This window comes from Lycium ferocissimum, unplaced genomic scaffold (genome assembly GCF_029784015.1).
Source record: "Lycium ferocissimum isolate CSIRO_LF1 unplaced genomic scaffold, AGI_CSIRO_Lferr_CH_V1 ctg15042, whole genome shotgun sequence".
In the NCBI taxonomy this organism is placed as follows: Eukaryota; Viridiplantae; Streptophyta; class Magnoliopsida; order Solanales; family Solanaceae; genus Lycium; species Lycium ferocissimum.
This window is the reverse complement of record NW_026715794.1, coordinates 1-7,545: the sequence shown is the minus strand read 5'-3', so window position 1 is coordinate 7,545 and position 7,545 is coordinate 1. Positions and strand designations below refer to the sequence as shown.

At 37.6% G+C, this 7,545-nt stretch overlaps 1 non-coding gene across 1 annotated transcript; it reads left to right on the top strand.

Annotated features, from left to right (window-relative positions):
* Positions 1–388: 388 nt before the first annotated feature.
* Positions 389–494, top strand: LOC132042401 (small nucleolar RNA R71). Its single transcript, XR_009411467.1, has one exon. It is a non-coding gene; the product is annotated as a small nucleolar RNA R71 (small nucleolar RNA).
* The last annotated feature ends 7,051 nt before the right edge of the window (positions 495–7,545 follow it).

Sequence of the window (7,545 nt, the reverse complement as noted above, 5' to 3'; positions counted from 1 at the left end):
CTGAGGGGGACCCTCTTGATATGGACCTTCTTGGCATTGGTACATTCCAGGCAGTATGCCTGAGATATCTTCACACACATTCACTTTCTTCGATTCCCTCTCATCAAGCCTCTTTGTCAGTAAAGAGAGACTAGTGGCCAATTATGCCAACGTCTGCTGTGTTTCTTGACTATCTTTCACAATATTTTGAATCAACGGTGTTCCAAGTGATAGCCCATCAGAATTACTTGAATGCCATGCTTGGCTGTGAGTAGTAAATCGATCAAGTATATCAGTAATAGTAGCATAGGACTTATTCATGAAACACCCGCTGGCAGCATTATTGGCTATCGCTTGGGTCATAGGATCCAACCCTCTGTAGAACTTCTCCTTCAAAATCTGATCTGGAAACCCATGGTTTGGACTCCTATCCAAATATTCTTTGTACCTCTCCCAAGCTTCAAAAAGTTGTTCCCCATTATATTGTTTGAACTCATAAATCTGATCATGAATTTCAGGTCTCTTACTCGGGAGATGCCACTTCCTGAGAAACACTTTGACCATCTCTTCCTATGTAGCAATAGAGTTTCGGGGGAGCTTTGTGAATCACTTTCTCGCTTCTCCGGCTAACGAATATTTGAAGAGTTTAAGCCGAACTGCTTTTTGAGTCACGCCTCTCTGGATATGCTGAGAGAACACATCCAGAAAGTTTTATATATATTGGTGAGGGTCATCATCGACTGCATTCCGAAAGTATCCCTTTTGTTTGAGCATATGATAGGGGGAATTATCAAACTTGATAGTAGTGGCAGTCACCCTCGGATGAATGATTGCAGATGCAAAGTCTTCATCTACTTCTGATTCATGAGCAAAAACATTCTCGACTGGAAGTTCGTTGTTGGCCATGATCACCTGGTTTAAAAGGTAGCAAACAAGGTGTCTTGTAATATGGCAAAGACTTTAAGAAGAGTAAACACTATTTAGTAATTTCAAAACCGTATTCCCCTGCGACGGTGCCAAAATTTGATACGCTCAAATTTACACTTTTAATAGCGGAAAGCGGACGATGTCAAATATAGTAACCCAATGAGGTTGGGGTCGAATCACACAGAAAATATGGTGTGAAAAGTTTACTAAACAAATATTATACTAATCTTGTGGTCCTGGTGTATTCCAAAAAAAGGATTTTATAGTTGTTTTGGTTTGTGGAGTAATTTAAAGTGACTGAAAATTTAAAGTTGTAAATATATGGGTAAAAAGAACCAAGGTTGTGTCCCCATCAGATAAAGTGTATGATCATGGGTATCGATCTTGATATACTTCTAATGGACCGTTTGTATGGATGCACTTAACCTCTATGTGAATCTAAACTATATCCCAATAAGAAAAGATCATTTCTTTCTCTGCTTTTTTCAAAGATAAGAAAGTATGAATGAAGAATGGTTAATTATGCCAAGTAAATTCCTAAGTGAATTTATTAAACAAGGTTTAAAGCCTTGAGTTCTTGTTATTTGTTCTTACCTAACCCTAGCTATTTTCCCAAATAAACTAAAGTTTATGGCGTTAGCTAATGTTTGCAACCACTAACTATATGATGAAAACGAAGAACAAATAAACCCTAACAATCCTTTAAGCGTATATCTTTCACGATCCCCAATCACAACACACCCATCCTTGGGTTCACAACCTTAGTAAAGGTGTTTAGCTACTCATGGCAACAAGAAAACAATAAAGATTGAAGATTGCATAATTGAATTTTGTATTGAATTTATGAATAAAACTTGAAAGTAATGAAGGTAATTGTCTGGAAAATCTTCAAAAGCAACAACAACTCAAAAGTAATTACTACAAGTCTAAAACTCCAGATGTCCGAAAAATAAAACCTAAATAGGTATTTATACAAGTTAAACTCGGAATAATAAATCTTAGTCCTGTTCCAGCTCGGCTTGCACTTTGACGGGTCATCATTGCACTTCAACGGTCATCGACATGTTTGACGACCATAATGACGATATGATGACATATTTTTACTCTGCAGGAATTCCATCGTCGAAGCACTTCGACGGACCGTCAATCATTTCGACGGACCGTCAATCATTTCGACGGACCGTCAATCATGTTGACGGTGTAAGTCGACGATCTGATGACTTTGTCACTTTGCAGGAACTTGAACGACGAGGCAACTCGATGGACCGTCGAGCATGTTGACTGTCCGTCCTTTATGCTTATCAGAACAGATCACTTATTTTCCTCATTTTTTGCTTTCCGAGCATTCTAAATTCGAAATACCTGCAAAACACATCAAACTAAAAAAAACTTGCTCGAAAACAAGTAAAACTTAGAGTTAAAAAGCATTAGATGTGCCATAATTTCACTGCACATTAGATTGCTAAGACACTAATGCCAAGCAGATGAAAAATGACAAACATTGAAGCAAACGGTTACCACTAAAGAATTGAGTGTGTAAAGAGATTGATCAATGTGTCCTTTGAATAGAATCTCCCCCGTGAATTGATGATTGATAAGAAAATAATTAGAAAAGAATTCGATTGACACTTTATTTGAATCACAAAATTGAGAAAAAATTCAGATTGGTTTGGGCAGATGAGACATAAAGAACGTTAGTTATATGACATTTTTTGGATAGTAAAGACACAATACCAGAACCAACATGTGAGATCGACAAACCTGAACCGTTTGTGTGATGCAACGCATCATTGCCATCATATGGTGAATGAAGAGAGATATTCTTCAAGTCATTGATGATGTGATAAGAAGCACAATTATCAAGAAGCTATTGAGAATCTGAATTGGAGTTGGTTGTGGAATGGTGAGCCTGTGGATTGCGTGCAAATAGATCCCTGATATAGTCTCTAGTCCCAAAGCACTTCTTAACATGGTTACCATATTTTTCACAAAACTGGCACTGCACTTTTGATTCAGAGTTGGAATTTCGGTACTGGGATGACGACGCAGAAGACTGATGGCTTGATGCATTATTACCAAAGTTTGAAGAGTTGTCTAAAAACTAAAAACCATTGTTATCTTGCCTTGATGGATAGGCTGGCCTTCTAGAATTTCCCTTGTAAACATGATTTGTTGTCTGATGTGCCGTAGAAATACGACACATTTGATGCCTTTTTACATAAAGTTTTACTTGTTTTCAAGCAAATTTGTGTCCTTTCTAATATTAATTACCTTGTTGTAGGTATTTTAGTCATGTGATGGAAAATACATGAAAAATGGCATAAAAAGGGTCCAAGGAAATGAAGTTCAAAAGGTGCAGAGAGAGGGGACAAGTCACGATGGATTATACTATCCGTGAAATGTTCTACGGACTGTATTTCCATCCCAAAATTCAATAGAAACATGATCAAAAAAGACAAAATTACGGTCAGGAATCACGGACTGGACCGTAAAAAAATTATACGGGCCGTGAATTCCACCATATAGGTGCAAAAGAAAAGTCTGCATGAAGAAGTTGTTCTACGGTGGAGAATTACGGACAATATTTCAATTTCATAGTCCATAAAATCAATCATAAAAGGAAGACCTAATTGTGAAGAACTTCAATTTCACGGTGGAAGCTGCATTTTCACGGACCGTAATTCTGTTTTGCGGTCCGTATTTCTTGTCGCCGGGGCAACATAAACACAAATATTTTTCTGTGTTTGGACCATTATAAATATATTCCTAGGGTTTTGTAATGAATATTCTCTACATTCAGTTGTTGTCTTTAGCATTAAAAACATTTAATACTGGTTGTTTAAGGCTTTTAAGGAAAATCTTGCACTTTTGTCATCATCTTCCAATTCCTTTTGTAAGCATCATGAATGTTTATTTTATTCTTGTTTTTTCATTTAATGAATATGAGTAGTTAATCCCATTAGCTAAGGTTGTGGGATCAAATGTGTTAGTTATGTGATTCGGTTTTGTATTCAAACTTTATTTGTATGTTAAAGATATTTTCTATTAACTCTTCAAGCTTTCATAACTTTTAACGGTGACCAACATTATTTGTGCCTAGATACTTTTATTTTGCTTGTAAAAGAAAGTAAATGTTAGGAAAAGAGTTAAATAGCAAGAAATTAGGGCTTTATAGCCCATCTAATAGCTTGAGCTAGGAATAGTAAAGCTAACTTGAAACTAAAATGGGTGTTCACATCTCTACATTCTAATGCTTGGAAAAGCTTAGTAATGATATTTACCAATTTGGTTGAAAAACTTCGGGTAACCTCAAGTAATCCATTGTTTATTACATCTAGACATATGAATGAGTTGAATTGATATCCATTTGCATTACTTTCCTTTGGGACCACAACCTTAGTCCTTTTTGTCAATTGATTAAGTTTACAACAATATTTCTCTAGAAATTAGTGTAACAATCTTCAAATCAAACAATATTTATACCCCCTTTCTAGAAATATAGACTAATAGTCGAGCAGTACACTTAGTAAGTATATTTCTTCATTGTATTCTTTGTGGGATTCGACCCTGTAACGACCCGCTAGGTCATTATGGGGGGTGACTTAGAAAACTAGACCTCCGTTGGAAATTCCGATGCCGCAGGTGAGTCTGTAGCGTGTTTATATATATCAATACATGTTTTGTTTGCATCTGTAGGACCTCAAGTTGGTGTTGGGATTTTTGGATGAAAACTGGTGCAAAAACTCGAGCTACTGGTCAAAATGGACCGCTGCAGCGGGTGAGGGACCGATGTAGCGGCTTCTTCGTAGCGAGTCTAGGTTTGCCGCTGCGGGAAGCCGGGAACTTAATGGGGTCTGCCATAAAGGGAGTTTACCCGCTATAGCACGACTGCTGCAGCGAGACCTTAACCGCTGCAGCAGTCGACGCGAGGCAGAATCCTTATTTTATATGTTTTATTCTGAACCCATTCCCCACACAACTCCAAAATAGTTTCCAAGAACTGCTGTGGCGAAACTCTAAGGATAGGGTTAGAACTCTATTGAAAGATAAATCTCAACCCTCCCCTTTGTTCATTCCATCATAGTGTTAGATTCTATGATAAGTTAAAGGGTCTCTAACGGTGAATGAAAGGATCGAACCCTACAAATTGCATACCCTTGAATAAATTAATGGGTTATTGATTTTATTGTTGTTTGATCATCTAGGAGCATAGATTATCACTTCCTAGGATGAGAACTTGATTATTACATGATGGGAATGATGTATTGAGACTTAGAGTTTCATAAAGATGGTAACTTTAGCACAAAAACTGCTTGTAAATGGGTTGAAATGATTAGAAAACCCATGAACGGATAGAATATGATTATTGGGATGGATATTAGTATGAATTCAGGTTTAGTGGTATCTCACCCATTTGAAAAAGGGTAGAAGTAGTTGGGTTCTCTTTCTTTATTGTTGTTTGGTTGAGTAGATGATTCGAATACTCATGTAGCGCTATATTTCTAGATTTTGAACATTTGGAAGCTTTGTGAAAGAGGAAAGCCATCGCAGAGTGATTGCATTGTCCCTGTTCTGCTTCGAGGTAGGTTACAGTCAACTTGAGTTAGACTTTGATTAGTTGACTGTATATGTTATGAAAATGATAAGAGAAGCATGCTTAGGGCTTCGGACATAAAGTGTGGTTGGAAATTCCTTAATTGATATTGGTTGACTTAATTATGTGATGAACTATTATGAAATGATAAAGAAGGAGTTCATAAATACTCTTCTTATTGACTTGGAGTAATCCCTTATTCATGTTATTGATGAATTGATTCTTGAGTCATGATATGACTTATGACATGGTGATTTGTGTTCCTTGATATTGATTTATTTATTGTTCACATTCCCTGTTGATTGTGGAATGAAAATACATTGTGATGAGAAAGATATTATAAATATGAAAAGGCACATTTGACAGGGGATGAGGATGTTGCCTATTTATGGGCTCGTGATCCGAGGTCAGTTCCGGAGCGAGTGGTACATGTACACCATGGGTCCCTTGCAGGTCATGGCTAATGGGTCAAACATTACAATTTAGCATGTGTGTACGGATATGTGATAGCGTTGATAACTTGAGATTTACATTTGTCATGACCCAATTTGGTTAAGTCGTGCGGGCACTTACCTTTTCCACCTCGGTAAGCGAACCCTCAGCTCAACAGAAATAAAGACATAAGTAAATAAATAATTCATGCGGAAGAGAATAATTCCGTAAGTCTCACAATAATATATATAATAGAAATAGCGCGGAAATAAAGACAATACCCCCAGGGTCTAGTCTAAGCCATATAAGAGCATCTAATAAAAATCATACGAGTCTAGAATATAATAATACATGAGTCTGTCTATGTCTCAGAATAGAAATAGTAAGACATAAATAGCAAAAGTCTTCAAGGCAATGAACATCTAGTGCTCACCCTGGAAACTCGATGCTATGCTGATGGCGACTATCAGCTACAAGAGATGGAAGCAGACCCCACCTCATACGCTACATTCATAAAGGAATGCAGCAAGTGTAGCTCAAAAGACAAAACAATAGTACTGGTAGTTATCATCGGCCGACTAAGTATAGCCAACATAATTCAGACAATAAAGCAGGATAGGTAGATAAATCAAAAAGTATAAGTCAAACACAATGCGAAACAAGTATTCGTCATCACCTAGGTTGAAGCATCTAAACCCAAGTAGGCCAAGTCTCAATATATATCAGATCCAAAATCAATGATAACAAGTACAACACCGAATCATCACAATATAATCCAAGATGCAATGCAATGATGTAAAAAAACCAGTGCAATGCTATCACGACCCAACCGGGGGCCATGACGGGTGGCTGGAGATAAGCTACCGAGCACCTCTTAGCATGCTTCACATCATCATTCTAGGTGGACCATAAAGATAACCTATGAATGTCATAATCTAAAAGGGCATGAATTCACAAAAGTAATAGCTCATCTATACGATCATCATCAACTATGCCCACATATATACAAGCCGACAAGGTTGCCAAAAGTGATATATAAAAATATGAACCGATAAGGTTATAGGACATCTGGATATATACATCTATCTACGAGCCTCTACATGGAGTGAATGACATCATAAGGACGGGACAAGACCCTGCTATGCCCATATATACAGAAAAGATTAGTACCACTAGACTACAACTCTGAGGCAAACGAGTTGCCTCTACAGAGGCCGACGTGTTACCCAAGATCCGATCCATCTCATCGCTCTACTGGCGGTAGCGAATGTAGCATCCACAAACAAAGGACGTCGTTATCAATAATGTAATTAGTATGTAAGGCATGAATAACAACATAATAATTACAATGGGGTGAATACGAGATAAGAGAGACACCAGACATCCCACGCTCGTCGAGGAGTGTCAGCGTACGTTTAGCTCTAAAAAGAAACATTTTCCATTCATATATGTATATAAATACGTATTGCTACAGAACGTGTAGCCCGATCGATATATCATATTATATCTATACATATTGCTGCGGAACGTGCAGCCTGATCCATATATCATATCATCAACATCCCGCGTTCGGGCATCCCCCGTTTCGGGAGACATCAAAACCCCCCCCTACC